Source organism: Lissotriton vulgaris, chromosome 5 (assembly GCF_964263255.1).
Source record: "Lissotriton vulgaris chromosome 5, aLisVul1.2, whole genome shotgun sequence".
In the NCBI taxonomy this organism is placed as follows: domain Eukaryota; kingdom Metazoa; phylum Chordata; class Amphibia; order Caudata; family Salamandridae; genus Lissotriton; species Lissotriton vulgaris.
The window spans coordinates 275,782,595-275,799,950 of record NC_141693.1 but is presented as its reverse complement, the minus strand read 5'-3'; positions in this window follow the sequence as shown (position 1 = coordinate 275,799,950).

The window sequence follows — 17,356 nt, the reverse complement described above, 5'->3', positions numbered from 1 at the left end:
TTTGTGGAAAGTATGGACAGAGTGCTCCGCAGCACTCTCAGATTGAGCACCTATAGAGTTCGTAGGGTCAGTGACAGGTCTGCTACTCGGACAAGTCGGACAATTTTCCTAAGCTAAACTAGGGCAGTTATACTGTTTTGGGGTCCCTCAGACCACCCACTAATGTTGCAAGTGACAGCTTCCCACATTATGATTGGTCAGGAGAGATGGTGCGGTCATTACCACCTCCTAGAATTCGACTTTCTCACCCTCAATATTATAATTTTCCTACCCGCCCCTTGGGTTCACGTTCCCATGCATAAGCATACAGCAAATACAGTAAAGTTCATGATAGGTAGCAACAGAATTGCTTCTTCCAAGGTGAGAGTCAGTCTTCCCAGAGAGCTTCTCAGGCGCATTGTGCTTCAGGAGCCAGCTGGCTTGTTTCAGCTTCTGCGCAGTAGAGTTTTTCCCTGGTCACATGATGGAGCCCAGAAGAGCCTCAAGTATGGCTCCGCTCCCGAATTTCCCAGCCCCAGAGACGCGATACATGAAAAGTAAGCAAAAACAAATTAAAATCACATATAAAATGATCACACTGTATACCATGATAAATTCTAAACATCCCTTACTTTATAATAACTATAGTGTTACGTTTTAGTGCGAAAGGACAGATAGGCTGAAGCAGCTGTAGCAAGCACAGAGCGTGGTAAAAGACAAGCGGCCATGTTTGCAACAGTGCGCATGTGCAATAGATTCCCTCCAGAATGCGAGTGCGTCACATCACATGGGTATGACCGACGCATGCGCAGTCTGAATTTCAGCGAAGCAGCCGTTTCTTTAGTGCAAGCATCGTTAGTATGGAAAAGACATACGAGCAAGCATCCTGGGGACACCCGCGTGTTTGGGAAAACACATAATAAATGACGAACAACTGGGTTAATAGGATTATACATTGGGCGAGGTTCTTGTCTGTGCGCAAGGCGCTTTACGTGCGAATCCTTGCTCCATCAATCCCCTCTTTGATGATATTTACTATCATCACCACATAAAGGAAACAGATGCCAACTTTTTCATTCATCCACATCACTCATTTGGATTTCAACAAACTTATTGTTGATTTTTCTTTCAGCTTCTCTATGAGAGTGGTGATTTTTCACCTTTTTGTAGACTTCATTTCTTAATTCTTCTAATTCTAGTTCATCAATATTTCTCTTCACCCCCCTCTTATTTACTTGATACTTCTTTTTGCATTTCTGGCATTTGCAACAGATGAAGATAATCAATACAACCACACCTATCACAACTATTGGCATCAGTATTTTCCACAAAATATTTCTACCTAGGTTAGAAAACCAACTACCTATAGAGGAGAGACCTCCAGTCAGTCTCGTCCAGGCACTGTCAACCTCCAATGGTTTGAGTTCTTTTTCCAAATTAGTTATGTTCTTCACATATTGTTTTAATTCGATACTTTTATCAGGAATGTAAGTGCAACAATGTTGCGCCTTCAGCATTCTACAGACTCCGCCCTCTTTTGCTAGTAGGGTGTCAAGAGCAAGGCGGTTTTGCAAAACCATTGATCTGATCGCAACCATTTCAGTATTGACCATCAGGAATCCAGCAGCAGTGTCCGTTGATAACCGGTCCACTACTGTAGACAATTTGCAGATTCTATGGGTGTTCAGAACTACCCCCATTCCAGGTATCAGTGCACTAAAAATATCACCTATAATTTCCCCTACACTCTCACGTTTACTACGCACTAAGCCATTAGTTTCTTCATCGCTTCCAGCTGCATTATTCACATGGTATATTTTCGGGAAAACAATGCCAAAGTAGCAGCTTCCATACCAGTGATCCGGTAATTTGAAATAAGCCTTGTTCCCACATATATAATATATTCCGGGAAACACAGGTTCTGACCCATTTTTGAAACCCCAACCTCCAATTACCTTGTAATTATGTTCACACTCGCTGGAACCGATGAATACATTGTTATAGTACTCTGTCTTTTCCCTATGGATACAGAGTTTCCCCTTTCGTTCAAAATCCAACAACAAGGCAGGATTAGCTTCGCCTTGCGAGGTGTTATCCATGTGCTCAGCCCATTTAGGGACTCTATCCTTTTCGTCATTTGCCTTCTTCTGAAACTTTTCTCTCCTTCGGTCTGCCATCTTTATAAACATCTTTTCCTGCTCTTGCAGAGAACAGGTCAGATTAGCTTGTCTTGCTTCGTCTAAATCTATGTTGCCTATAGTCAGAAAATATTCTCCCATATAACGGGTCACCTCACTCCTAACATGTACAAGGTTCAGGTGTCCTCTAATGGGAAGCTCAGAAAACACTACGTCAGAATTTGAATAATAGTACTGCAAAGTGCTCCTATAAAACAAGCTAGCTAAAATACTACAGGAAATTCCATAGGTTAAAGGTAGATGGTGATATGTCACACCTTCAGCCACTGAGGTAGGTAGCTTCATGCAGACATAACAGTCCTCTATTTCCATGGCTTCTACGTAATGCACTAACAAGTTAGCAAAAACATTTAAATGCGTCCTGTTTTTCATTTTGTGAAAGTGTAGTCCATCCTCATCTGATGCTTCTAAGTTAGGTCGTGTGTGTGTCAGACTCACTTGGTTGTCACGTCTTTCTAAGCTTCGTGGTGTTTCTGCAGTCGGTACGGCCCCTACGTCTACTGCTTCTGGTTCAGTAGGGGACAAGTTAGGATTTTTACTTATCATAAAAGGTAAGAAAACTGTTAGTCCTATCCACATTACTATTAGCATAGCTATACTACATAAGCATATTTTACAACAGGTTTTGCAACACCCAAATCTGGACCTTCCAGAGACACTCGAATCAGACATTTTAGCTCACAGGTGGCTTTTGCTACTTTTCTTCGTTTCTTTGTACCAGAGGCTCACTTCTAGGCTCTCTCAAGGAGGGTCTTCGTCAGAACTCCGATCAGCGGTGGACTCTTCGTCACTTTTGCCACTGTGGTGGGGCTCATCAATTTCCTCCAACACAAAGTAAGTCCATTCAGGGCTCCGATACAGTCGGTTCTGTTTCTTTACTCTGTCGCTCTTTCTTAGCGACTTGCCTCGGGCTGACTGTCTTTCACTTTCAGCCCTTTTTCGATCTTTCAGTTTTTCTTCAACTGTCTTTAGTCTGAGCCTCAGTCTTTTGACGTATCGGGGTGCACTTCTGCCTCCGTGCCTCCCAGTAGTTGAGGAAACTTGGCCTTCCTCGTGCACTCTTTTTACTTTTTGTTGTGGCACTTCTGTTTCCCTACCTACCTGACTAGTTCCAGGTCTTTCATCTATTTCTTCTGCCTGGTCCCTAATCTGATCCTGTTCAGGTTCAAATCGTACTTGCTTTTGATTTTCGGTTGATTTTATTTCAGTTGCCTGAACACGTTGGTCTATTTCTATCTGTTCTTGTTCATGCTCTTCGATCTCTTCGTTTTCTTCTGCATGAACGTCAGCTCTAATTATTATCTGTCCCTCTCCAGACTCCGGAGTTTCAGGAGGAGTCTCGATGTTTTGATCTGACCCTACTTGGTCTATTTCCTGATCAGGTGTGATGTGAGTCTCGTTGACCTGACCTTCTTCTTCTATTTCTAACTCACCTGGGCTATCCCACTCACTGTCTAAGTAGGAATATTTTCTGGTTCGTATTGGATCATGAACCTGGTCGTCGGCGGGGAACCATTCAACGTCTCGACTTGTGCTCGGCAGTTCGATGTCAGCTAGTTCCGGACTCTCTTCCTCGGAAGCCTCTTCAGCTGCGCTGCCTTCAGCTCCAGTCGCGTTTTCTCCAGTTACCCGCTTTGTGTGGCTGGCGTGGATCCACTTCGGTACACCAGCGCACTTTACAGCAGTTGTAGTGACGAGGATCACTTGTCTTGGCTTTCCCCACCTCGGTTTCAGGCAACTGCTCCGGGTGTGTTTCTTTAACGCCACCCAATCTCCTGGTTGCAGTTTATGTGCTGGAGTCTTTGGCCATTCGTCAGCTGTCTCTCCAATCTGCTGAGAGAGAGAACGCACTTGGTCACCCAGCTGCTTGCAGTATTCTAGTACCATATCATCAGAAATGCTTAGCAGTTTGTGTCCGGGTACCCATGCCTGCCGCATCACTCTTCCCATTAACACTTCATGGGGGCTCAGGCCAGTTTTTCGGTTCGGGATACTTCTCAAACTCATCAGCACAAGGGGTAAAGCCTCTATCCAGTTCATCTTTGTAGAATCACACATTTTAGCCAATCTGGATTTCAGGGTGCCATTTATTTGTTCCACTACCCCAGAAGCCTCTGGACGGTAGGCACAATGCAGTCTTTGCTTCATTTTGAATGCTTTACAGAGTTCCTCTAGGACATCGTTGGCAAAATGCCCACCTTGGTCCGTTTCGATTGTCTCAGGAATTCCGTACCTAGGTATCAACTCCCTGAGCAATAATTTAGCTGTAGTTAGGGCATCATTTTTCTTTGCGGGATAGGCCTCCACCCACCGGGAGAATAGGCAAACTATGACTAAGATGTATCTATACCCTTGACACCTAGGCATTGTTATAAAGTCTGCCTGCATTCTGACAAAGGGACCTACTGCCTTTCCAATATTACTCTGTTCCACTACAGTCCTTTTTCCTGCATTGAATTGCTGACACACTAGGCACCTCTGGCAAAGCCTTTCCGCCTGGTTCCTGAATTTTGAATTATAGAACACCTTGTCAAACACCCGACACATTGCGTCCCTTCCCATATGTGTTGGTTCATGTATCATTCTGATCATGGGGTCTATCAAGCTATCAGGCAGAACAGGCACCCCAGTCGAGTTTACCACCACACCATCATCTCTCAATTTGCATCCATCTGCTGCCCACCTGCCTTTTTCTTGCCTGTCGGTTGCCTGTTGCAAATCCTTTAATTCTTCCCACGTTGACACATTCTCAAACAACATAAGTTGGCAGCTGGTTCCACCCCACAACGCAATTTGGAGGGACATTTGGTATCGGGCGCAAAATTGAGCAATTTGGTCAGCGTACCTATTACCGGCTGTCACATCATCATTTCCAGATCTGTGAGCCGCACACTTGACCACAGCCAATTCTTTGGGCAATTGGATAGCTTCCAGTAAGTTATGCACCACTTTTCCATTTCTGATAGGGGTGCCTGAGGAAGTCATGAATTCTCTTTGCAACCACAATTGGCCGAAGTCATGAACAACCCCGTAACAATACTGGCTGTCGGTGTAAACAGTTATTCTTTTGTTCTTACCCCTCTTACATGCTCTGGTTAGCGCAATGAGTTCTGCCACTTGTGCAGACTTCACTTCGCATAGGTAAGATGCTTCTATGGTGTGCGTCAATGTGACCACAGCATATGCAGCACACAGTCCTCCACTTTCATGTCTTAAACACAAGCCATCCACGAAGACGGTAAGATCTCCATCAAGTAAAGCTATCTCGCGGATGTCAGGACGGGGCTTAGTACTGAATTCGGTTAAATCGATGCAATTATGTTCCCCTTCCTCTTCAATCTCTACATCCAGAGGAACAGGCAACAGTGTCGCAGGGTTTAGGACGTTGCACCGGAAAATGGTCACATTTTCAGCACCAATCAAAATTCTCTCATACTTAGTCAGCCGACTAGGTGTGAGGTACTGGGTCTTAGTTCTAGTCAGTAGGATTACAACAGAATGAGGAACATATACAGTGACGTGATGTCCCATGACAATGTTCTCACTCTGTTCCAGGCTGACGCAAGTAGCAGCCACTGCTTTCAGGCATCCAGGTAATCCAGCAGCCACCGGATCTAGGGTGGCCGAAAAATAGGCCACCGGACGTCTGACCAATCCATGCTCCTGGGTCAGGACTGAAAGAGCACAATTTTCTCTAGTGTCACAGAATAGTTCAAATGACTTAGAGTAATCAGGCATACCCAATGCAGGAGCGGTACATAGACAGTTTCGCAATGTTACCCAAGCGTTCATGCTTTCACTGTCCCAACTGACGGGGTCTTCTACTCCTTTCTTGGTCATTTTTATCAGAGGTTTTGCTAGAGCTGCGAATCCTACAATCCATTGTCTGCAGTAACCCACAACTCCCAGGAACACTCTCACCTCTTTCTGAGTTCTGGGCAGTTCCATTGCTTTAATTATTTTGATTCTTTCTGTAGTAACTTTCCTGATTCCTTTTTCTATCTGGTGCCCCAGATACTTCCCCGAGTTTTTACAAAATTGTAGTTTGTCAGGCGACACTTTATGTCCTCCCTTTCCTAGGTGATTTAGCAAGGCAATTGTGTCGGTAACACAGTCCGTCTGGGTTTTAGATGCCACTAATAGGTCATCTATGTACTGCACCAAAACAGATTCTCTCGGCAGCACTAGGGTTTCAAGGCACTTCTTGAGTATCTGGTTGAAAATCGGTGGACTTTCGGTGTACCCCTGGGGGACACGATTCCAGACATAGATATGACTGTCAAATTCAAAACTGAAAAGGAACTTGCTTTCTGGATGCAATGGGATGGAAAAGAATGCATGGCACAGGTCGATGACAGTGAACCATTCTGCATTCCAGGGAATCTGATATAGTATCACTGCATGGTTGGGCACAACAGGACAGCAAGGCACAACAATTTGGTTTACCTTGCGCAAATCTTGCACCACCCGGTATTTTCCACTAGGCTTTTTGATCCCAATGATAGGCGAATTACAGGGACTGCTCATCACTTCCTCTATTATTTCTGCTTCGAGCAGCCTGGTAATCTCAGTCGCTACTCCTGCTTTCACTTCTGCACTCATTTTGTACTGTCTGGTTTTGGGGTATACAGCATTCGTTTTTATTGTTATTTTAACTGGGTCCACATTTGCCATTAAGCCTACATCTTTTCCTGTGAAGTCCCACACTTCTGGTACTACTCTTAACTGGAGCTCTTCAGGTAAATCTTCAACTGTCAGGTGTTTAATATCAGAATCTTGTCTGACCAACATCAGTTTGTACAGGCCATCTTCATCGGGGGTCTGAATTTCGACGCCCTTTGGTGTGCAATAGATGGTACAGTGCATCTTGCACAACAAATCACGTCCTAACAGGTTCACAGGACTGGAATCACAGACTACAAATCTGTGCATTTCCTTGAAATTTCCTATAGAAATTTCCATTGGTTCAGTTACTGGAGTACTTATTATTTGATTGGAGACGCCCACTACTTGGATCGCTTCTCCCGAGAGGGGTAGGTTAGGAACATCCACCGTTCTTACAGTAGATCTGGTAGCACCAGTGTCCAACAGAAAGGTGACGTCTTTTCCCTCAACCTTTCCTTCAATGTATGGTCCAGTCTGGTCTACCGGTAAGGAGGCGCCAAGCACGCACTCCTCGTCCTCCCCTCTCAGGCCCCGTCAATCTTGATTTTCATAGAGAAAGGTATCATTTAACAAGTACTGTGGAATGACTGCATCTCTTTCATTCTCGACTTCCCATACTTCCGCCCTCTCATTCTGCTGACCCTGATTCTTAAAATTTTGTCTAGGAGCGCGAGGTACTGGAGGTAATTTTACCTGTTGCTGGTTCTTTCTTGTCCCCTCTTTCTGCACCTGTGGAGTTAAACCATTTACAGGGGCATTACCGGCCTGCAGGTGTGGACACTCGTCTCTCCAATGCCCTATCTGGCCGCACCCGTGGCACGGAAACTTCTTCATAGCCTCTTCTCGACTCATTTTAGTTCGGGGCTTCCCTCCTCCCCCAACAGTGGCATTCTGTGCATTATTATTAGAATTTAATTTACTTAACTGTTTTTCCTGCTGTTCAGCTAATTTCACCTGTGCCCACATTACTTTTTCCTTGAGAGCCTTCTTTTTATTTTCAATTTCATCTTCGCAATATTTTGCGTATTTCAAGACATCATCTATAGGTTTTCCCTGCCAACTGATTTTATTATCTCGAATCCATTGTGATATTTCAGGCCTTAGTCCTAGCACAAATCTGTAACTGAAATGGGTCATGTCTTTCATGTCTACATTATCGATACCACTGTAAGTTTTGAATACTTGCAGTAACCTTTCATAAAAGGAATGGACAGTTTCGTCGCGTTCTTGGGTGGTTCTATCTATTTTGGTCCAATCTGTTTCCTTTGCGGGCACCTTTTTCTTGAGGTAGTGTATGACTTGTTCATACTTCCTCATTACTTCAGGTGAGGGAGCTCCTGTTTTGTCGTCTCTTGCATATTCCTCACTGGGCCAATCAATTTCAATTTTGCAGTCGGTCCACAAATCTACAGGAACCACAATGTCGAAAAACCCATCCAGGTCTTTCAAAAGACATTTCTGAACTTTTACAAACCGCTCGACCTGTCTGTACCAGTCGACTGGTTTCTCCCGTAATTTCGGGAAGTCATTAGTAAATGACACAATATCCTGTCGGGACCAAGGGACATGGACATATTTTCCCCCCGGGACCTCTCTCATGGGACACAGTTTTTCTGCGGGAGTTACTTCTTTCAGTACATATTCTGAAGCTTGCGATTTCGCTCTACTGTCTTCCTTTTTCTTTGCCCACCGGGTTCTCCACTTTCCTACATCCCCCCATTTCTGTAAGAGTTTCAGTAATTCCTTTATTTGGATCTGTTTTCCCATTACATTTAAGCTTTCCAAGTCTTTGTCGGAAAAATCTACTCTGTAGGGTTTCTGAAGAATTTTGGAGCTGCTGATATCTATCCCCATTTCTGTGGCAGTGTCCAATAACCTTTCATGGAGCAACCTAGCGTTTCGGGTAAGGTTTTTACTGATGAACAGTAACTCTTCTTCACTGAAAGAGTTCAGGCGCTCCACTCCCACATTTCCAGCCATCATTTCTTCTATTTCTATTCTCAATTTATATATTTCTAATGCTTTGGGTTGGGGAGTGGTCTCTTTCTCCAGCTCTTTGGTCCATCTGTCTAATTCTTCTGGGGATACTACTGTGGCACTCCTAATCCCCGACGTGCTCCCAATCAGAACCTCTTTTGCCTTATTCTGACTTCTGGATCCTGACATGCTAGTTCTGTTTTCCCTGATGGGCATATCCATCAGAACCACGGATTCACATTCACTTTCTTGATCATCATCTATGAGCATTTCTTTTCTCGGGAGTGGAATGCTAGGAGTAGGCATTATTGGGGTGATAACAGGGGGACGAGGACTAGCCAGGTCATCCCTATACAGTGGAATAGCAGGACCAATAGTCACTGGAATAGTCAAGGAATCCGGATGGGGATGTATCTGGGCAATGGTTCGAACTAAATCATCTCGCTGCCTAGCCAGGGCTTCTTTTTCCTTTTCTCGTAAAGCCTTTTCTGCGAAATTGTCATGCAATACCTGAGGTACCAAGGGAGGATAAATGCTTGGAGCAGTCGGAGTAACCAACCGAGGTGGATCTTCTCCGAACGGCTGATAATTTGGGACCGTAGATTTTGGTCTGCAAAACCCATCCCCATTGCTGGTTTTACTGTCTGTACCCGTTCCATCTGTATCACTATCCCTCCGACATCTGGGATATTTCGAAAATGGGTTTGGAGAATGCACAGGTTCTGATTCTGCGACATAGGGAGGTGGATTTTTCATTAACAAATCTTCTAAGTGCTCATCTTCTGAGTCCCCCACGGGCATTAAATGATGGGTCTTTTCTATACATTTTCCTTTCCTCTCTTCTAACACCCCCATCATTGGAAACAATCCCTCTGTCATCATATTTTGCCTCCACTGTTTCATTTTCTGCTCTTTGGTTTGCGCTTGAACCCTCGGATACCATTTACTTACTCCCTTGTCCATCCGGGGTCTATCTCTTTCTAGAGCCTCAATCTCCCATTCTTCCAGGGCTTCATACTGGGTCAACCTAGGTCTAGGGTGTAATTCATTCATGCGGGTCCTTAGGTTAAACAGGATCCGACCATTAAATGTACCTTCAACAGGAAATGCTAGGACTCCGTCATCTGCAGTATACTTTGCCCAGTTTTCTAACCATACACAGGTATGGTACCCTTTATCAAACATCATGAAAGAGGCAGGAGTGTTTGGCGGCGGAATGAGCACGCCTTCCCTCGTTCTAATGGGTTTGTCAGTTTTGAAAAAATTCTTTATTTTATCAGTAAATGACATTTTCCTTTTTATTCCATACATCATGTGTGGTCTACCTCGTACAATCTGCTCCTTATGAAATCCTAGATACTTTGGATTCGGTATAAAATCTGGATACCACATACAACTCTCCAGACTCGCTTCTAACTCGGCCTGATTAATTTTGTTTACCTTTGTGCTTCCAATGCTAGCGCGACTTTTATTTCGTAGTACCCAATCAACTTAGAGAATACAAAAATCCTTAACCAATGGGTGCGCGGCCTTTTCGCAAGACAGAGTCTCACGCTTCGGCACTCACCCCTCCTTCACAAATTCGGCTTCACTACACACCCGCTGTTTTGTCCAATACCAGCGCGGCACGGAGTGACGTCAGAGCAGTCTTCCGACCGACTCCTTCCTTCACAAGGTAACGGAAACTTTTTACTCTCCCTAAAGTGCGAATGCAAATCTTAGTCAACAACACGCAACGTTTGCCACTATGTCTGAGTGTTCTAAAGAGATAAAAGAATTTTCTTTCGCTGCTAGTAAGCCACTTCTGTCTACTTTTCATTCACTCTAGGTAGACTTCTTTGCCTAACCTTTCACATACGTAAAATAGAACCTGTTATTCCCCTGACTTATCCACTTCTTCCTGGGATTTATACTAAGTCAGGCTTTCACCAGCGGACTAATTTACTTACCATTCAAGCCTCGGAGACCCTACTACTCCTTTCGTATGCGACCCTTACTAGGTGATATCGCAATGAAAGTTTTATAACGGACTCGTAGCTATCATTTACTCAGATGCAAACAAAGGTCCTAATTAGTGCTTCCAGTTATTCCTAACCCTGCACTAATGACTCAAACCAGTGACTTCAACAGCTAACCGGATTCTGCTCACCGTTAGCTAAATACTTCCCCGGGGATTCGGACTACACTGAACACTTACAAACAATTCGTTTGTTAATATAGCATACACACTAATAGCAGCAATGCAACATTCATATACATAGACATAAAACTTTTCAAAATCTTTAAATCAATGTAATAAAAAATCAGCAGCATAGAAATTTCAGCAGCACATTTTATTTTCACGGTTTATTTATCAGCTATCCTGTCTACCTAATTTAACTAGTCCAAACCATCCTCTGGTTACCAGAAAATTACTGATAGAGCGCGCAGTTCACCCAGGTCACCGAGTCTACCAATTTCTTACACGCACTGGGCCCTGGCGTGCAAACTTTTAATACACCACAGACATTTGGGGTGAACCGGGTGATGGTTTCTTTTTCTCCACCTGCACGCTTCTATGAGCAATTAAGGTTTGGCCTTACACCTCTGCTTACCATGTACCTGACTTACCACAGGCACAAATACTTATGACAGATCTGGAGCTATTAGGGAAATAGTAGACAGGAGACCTAGGAAAATTTCCCCTCATAAATCAGAACATACTTATCCACAATTTCTGTAAAATGACCACAGACACCTGATGAAGTTAAAAGTTTTATATAGAAGTTCAAAGAGAATATGCCAAGGCAATAAGCGATATGCAGAATAACACGTCAAACATCAAAATCAAAACCACTAGGTAACTGTGAATTACGACTAGGACCATTTGAGTATATGGGAAGACTAAAGGTAGGAATTTTTAGAACAAGACTAGTCACTGCAACTTAATACTGGGACATAGGATAAGAATGGGACCTAAAACATGTACTTAACCTAAGTTCTTTAGACTATTCTTGCTAAGTTCACCGCAATCATACTAAAGGAAAGGGAAAAAATTGGAACATACTAATAAATTCAACAGTTCAGCAAAGTTCTAAAGGAAGGGAGAGATGTGGAACAAATCTAATAAGCAAAACATATATGGTTTGGCATTTCAAGAACAAATATCAAAGTCAAGAATATTCCCTTTAAGAAGAAGGAAACGGACATAAGTTTGAGTGAGAAAAGACTATGAGAAAACGCAAACCCACACCTTATATTTACCTAAATAGGAGTGAAGACTAACCCTGGCCACGGGTCAGTTTGGAAAGACGGGGACAGGACCCTCAAGGAATTGGAATACCAGAATGCGAGCAGGTACAGCCCACGGACAGTTCAGGACAGGATACCCCTCAGGTTTTGGGTCAAGACTGGGCCTCCCAGGGTACGACCAACACCTACAGCTTCGGACAGCAACGCCTGCGTTACCCCCTCCTGCAAGTAATCCGCCAGTAACCCCGATTGGGTTTTCGAGTTTCCCAGCAAAGTGCTTCGCCAGCACTTAGGATTATTTCCACCCCTTAGGAGTTTGTGGAAAGTATGGACAGAGTGCTCCGCAGCACTCTCAGATTGAGCACCTATAGAGTTCGTAGGGTCAGTGACAGGTCTGCTACTCGGACAAGTCGGACAATTTTCCTAAGCTAAACTAGGGCAGTTATACTGTTTTGGGGTCCCTCAGACCACCCACTAATGTTGCAAGTGACAGCTTCCCACATTATGATTGGTCAGGAGAGATGGTGTGGTCATTACCACCTCCTAGAATTCGACTTTCTCACCCTCAATATTATAATTTTCCTACCCGCCCCTTGGGTTCACGTTCCCATGCATAAGCATACAGCAAATACAGTAAAGTTCATGATAGGTAGCAACAGAATTGCTTCTTCCAAGGTGAGAGTCAGTCTTCCCAGAGAGCTTCTCAGGCGCATTGTGCTTCAGGAGCCAGCTGGCTTGTTTCAGCTTCTGCGCAGTAGAGTTTTTCCCTGGTCACATGATGGAGCCCAGCAGAGCCTCAAGTATGGCTCCGCTCCCGAATTTCCCAGCCCCAGAGACGCGATACATGAAAAGTAAGCGAAAACAAATTAAAATCACATATAAAATGATCACACTGTATACCATGATAAATTCTAAACATCCCTTACTTTATAATAACTATAGTGTTACGTTTTAGTGCGAAAGGACAGATAGGCTGAAGCAGCTGTAGCAAGCACAGAGCGTGGTAAAAGACAAGCGGCCATGTTTGCAACAGTGCGCATGTGCAATAGATTCCCTCCAGAATGCGAGTGCGTCACATCACATGGGTATGACCGACGCATGCGCAGACTGAATTTCAGCGAAGCAGCCGTTTCTTTAGTGCAAGCTTCGTTAGTATGGAAAAGACATACGAGCAAGCATCCTGGGGACACCCGCGTGTTTGGGAAAACACATAATAAATGACGAACAACTGGGTTAATAGGATTATACATTAGGCGAGGTTCTTGTCTGTGCGCAAGGCGCTTTACGTGCGAATCCTTGCTCCATCAGTTGCCATTCCAGCTACGTTCTAGTGCCAAGAAGGATGGAGGCCTTATTCCTATTCTAGACCTGCGCCTTCTCAACCTCTTCCTGCAAAAGGAGAAATTCAAGATGCTCATGCTCACACAAGTTCTGTCTGTCCTAGATCGAGGAGACTGGATGGTAGCGTTGGACTTGCAAGACGCCTATTTCCACATCCCCGACCTGCCTGCCCACAGACATTAACTGCGGTTCATGGTGGGCCAAGAGCACTTTCAGTTTGCCATGCTCCCCTTCTGCCTAAACAGTGCCCCTTAGGTGTTCACAAAAGTGATAGTTGCCGCTCATCTCCGGAGGTCAGGGATTGCAGTTTTTCCGTGCCTCGGTGATTGGCTGTTGAAGGCGGGCTCATACCAAACAGTCGTCTCCCACCTCCAGACTATGGCAAAGCTTCTGTACTCACTGGGGTTCACTGTCAATGTACCTAAGTCCCACCTGACTCCCTCACAGACTCTTCCTTTCATCTGATCTGTTCTGGACACAGTGCAGTTTTGGGCTTATACTACTAAGTGGTGAGTCCAGAACATTCGGGCTCTGATACCAATGTTTCAGCCTCTATTCTGGATTTTGGTAAGAATGACCGTGAAGTTGTTGGACCTCATGACCTCCTGTATCCTGCTTGTAGTACATGCCCGCTGCCTCTGCAGTAGGACCTAAAGTCTCAATGGGCGGAGCATCAGGGGAATCTCTCCTACATGGTCTGGATCTCAGAGGGAACTGCAAAATATCTACAGTGGTGACAAATGAACCGCGATTGGGTCAGTGGCTGACCCCTTTCCCTTCCCCAACCTGAGCTAAATGTAGTGACAGATGCATCACTTGTGGCTGGGGTGGCCATCTAGGAGAGGTGCATATCAGAGGACTCTAGTCTCTGGCGGAATCGGTTCTCCAAATCAATATTTCAGAGCTTTGGGCAATCAGTTTAGCATTGAAAGCCTTTCTTCCTTCAAGCAGGAGAAGGCTAATACAGATGTTCATGGACAAAACCACTGCCATGTAGTACTGCAACAAACAAGGCAGGATGGGTTTGAGGACCCTTTGTTAAGAGGCCTTGCACCTCCGGACATGGTTGGAACACCAGGGCCTTTCCCTAGTGGTTCAACACAGTTGTACCACGGTTCAACGCAGGTAAATGCATCGTATGCCTTTGACACACATTTTTTAGCATGCATATTTTTACATCGAATGTGCATTTACAACGCATGCCAATACCACGCATTGTTTTTAAGTTGAAAAACAATGTATTTGTGGGGGGAGACCCCCCCAACACCCTCAACTTACCTTAAATGTGTGGTATTGGCGTGCGTTGTAAATAAATATTCGCAGTAAAAGTATGCATTCCAAAAAATGTGTGGTAAAGGCACAACAAGGTAAAAACCTTGTTGTAAAGGCTTTTTCCCATTCAAAAACTGACAGGCTCTCTGAAAGACAGAGGGGTCAAACTGAGCCAGCAGCGCCTAGCAGATCACAAATGGTGTCTCCAACCAAAGGTGACGCAAGGTCTCTTTGAAGATTGGGGAGAATCTTGTTAGATCTGTTCACCTCTGTCAAGAAAGTGCAATGTCAGCAGTTATGCGTGCTGGTGTTTCTAAGACTGCTCTTGCTCGAAGAAGCTTTTGATTCCAGGGGGAGCTCTATCCTCCTGTTCACCTTTCTACCAATACCGCACCTGCCCAGAGTTCTCAAGAACAGGAATGAGCGGGCCCAATTCATTCTTGTGACTCCAGATTGGGCACACAGAGTCTGGTATCCAGAACTGTTGAGCTTGAGCATTGGTCCTCTGATCGTTTTGGGAGGATTCCCTGTCACAGCAATAGGGCAGGGTTCTGGACCCAAACATGACAGCCCTTCGTCTTCAGGTGTGGAGGTTGAGTGGTAACAGTTGACAGCCTTTATCGTTCCGCCAGAAGTCTGCAATGTTATCCTAGCCACCAGGCGTCCCTCCACAAAGATGGTTTACACCTTCGGTTGGAGTAAGTTTGTGGCATGGAGTGCAGATAAGGATGTTGACCCTCTATTTGCACGCTTTTCTCAGGTACTCTTATTTATTCTTTTCTTCTCCTAGCAGCGCTGTGCTCTGGGAACTTTAAAAGGTTACCTTTCTGCAATTTGTGCATTTCTGCAATTGCCACAGCAGCCATTCCCGTTCAAACACAATATTGTACATAGTTTCTTAAAAGGTCTCCAACACCTGTTTCCACCAACGCCTTAATTATGCCACAGTGGGACCTAAATCTGGTTGTTACTTTTCGGATGTGCGCTCATTTTCAGTCGCTCCACACTGCCCACTCAGACTTCTCACCATCAAAATGACCTTCCTAGTGGCAATAACATCTTGTCAGAGGGTCAATGAGGTACAGGCGCCCTCTGCGTATCCTCCATACCTCACTTTCTTTCCTGACAAACTGGATCTTCAAACTAAGGCATCTTTCTTACAGAAAGTGGTTACCCCTTTACGTCTAGGCCAGCCCATCACTCTACCTAACTTTTACATTCTGCATCACCCTTCTAAAGAAGGAGAGATTCCACTGATTGGTCCCAAAAAGAACATTGACGATCTGCCTTGATTGCACTTGTGAATTCCGAGTGGACGATCAGCTCTTCGTTGGGTATGTGGAAGCTAAGGAAGGAAAGGTGGTGCAGAAGCAGATCATATCCCAATGGATAGTTCACTGCATCAAAATCTGCTGTGCGTTGGCCAAAAAGCAACACCCAAGGGTATGTGAGCTCATTCTAGCAGAGCTAATGCTGCAACCAATGCGTTAGCACGCGGAGTTTCTGTCCTGGAAATCTGTCAGGCAGCAACGTGGGCTTCTTTTCACACGTTTACTATGCACTACTGTCTAGACTGTCAGGTTCGGCGAGTCGGTCATTTTACCCGTTCGGTCCTACAGTACTTCTTATTATAATTCGTATTGCAGCCCTGATTTCGGGCAGGTATTGCTTGGGCATCGATTCTAAGGTAAGCAGTCTGCAGCTAGAAGTCTCTGTCTGATGAACAAGTTACTTACCTTCAGTACGACCTTATCTGTGGGAGACTATCTAGCTGCAGATTCGTTACCAACCCACCCATCCTTCCCACTCTCTGACAAGATTATAGACTTAAGGATATATAGCTATAAGGGCCATAGATTTCCACACCTGGGGTCAGTAATCCTCGTGGCTCTGCACTTCTGGAGTGGAAAGTCGCAAAAGAAACGGATGTCAGTGTACTAGGGTGATGCCTATATAGTCACTGCACATCTCTTCTAGCAAGGAGAATGCAGATGATGCCACAGGAGCCGAATAACACCAAATACCCGCGCAGAAGTTCTGTCTGATGCCTAGGGAATATTCTGGAAGTAAGGAATCTGCTGCTAGATAGAGTCTCTACCAGAGAAGACTTTGCAGAATGTAAGTAACTTGTTTGAAATTACCATGTGGCTATACATTCAGGCATCACCAAGATGAGTGTTAAATTGGAATAGGATTCATACACATTAGACATTGCTTGGTATGATTTTGCATTCGTACATAGGGATCCGTGTATCACTGACCGTGCAGTACCATAGCTGGAATCTGATGACTAAGTGCCCTGTCAGGATTCTTAGGTGTAAGATACACCAAGACGCAAAATGCAGAGGGGGGTTAATGGGATCTCAGATACCAATGTCAGGCCTATCAAGGTGTGATTAAAGAAAATATGATAAAAGGAACAAATGATGAACGGAATGCTGAACAATGCAAACATTCACCCCCAGTCAGAAGGATCTAGGTTTTGCTCACCACGCCACCCAAGTTTGGACCCAGCCATATGAAAATCAGCCTTGACCCTGTTCCTTATGGGAACAGTCCAACCCAAACTGTCCAGCCAGGTCCTCCCTGGACCCGAAACAAGCATCCTGGTGCTGGTTTCGGGGCATCACCCCTCATCAGTTAAGCTAGCTTGAATCCAATGGCGCAGTGAGTACTGGACCCACATCGGGCAT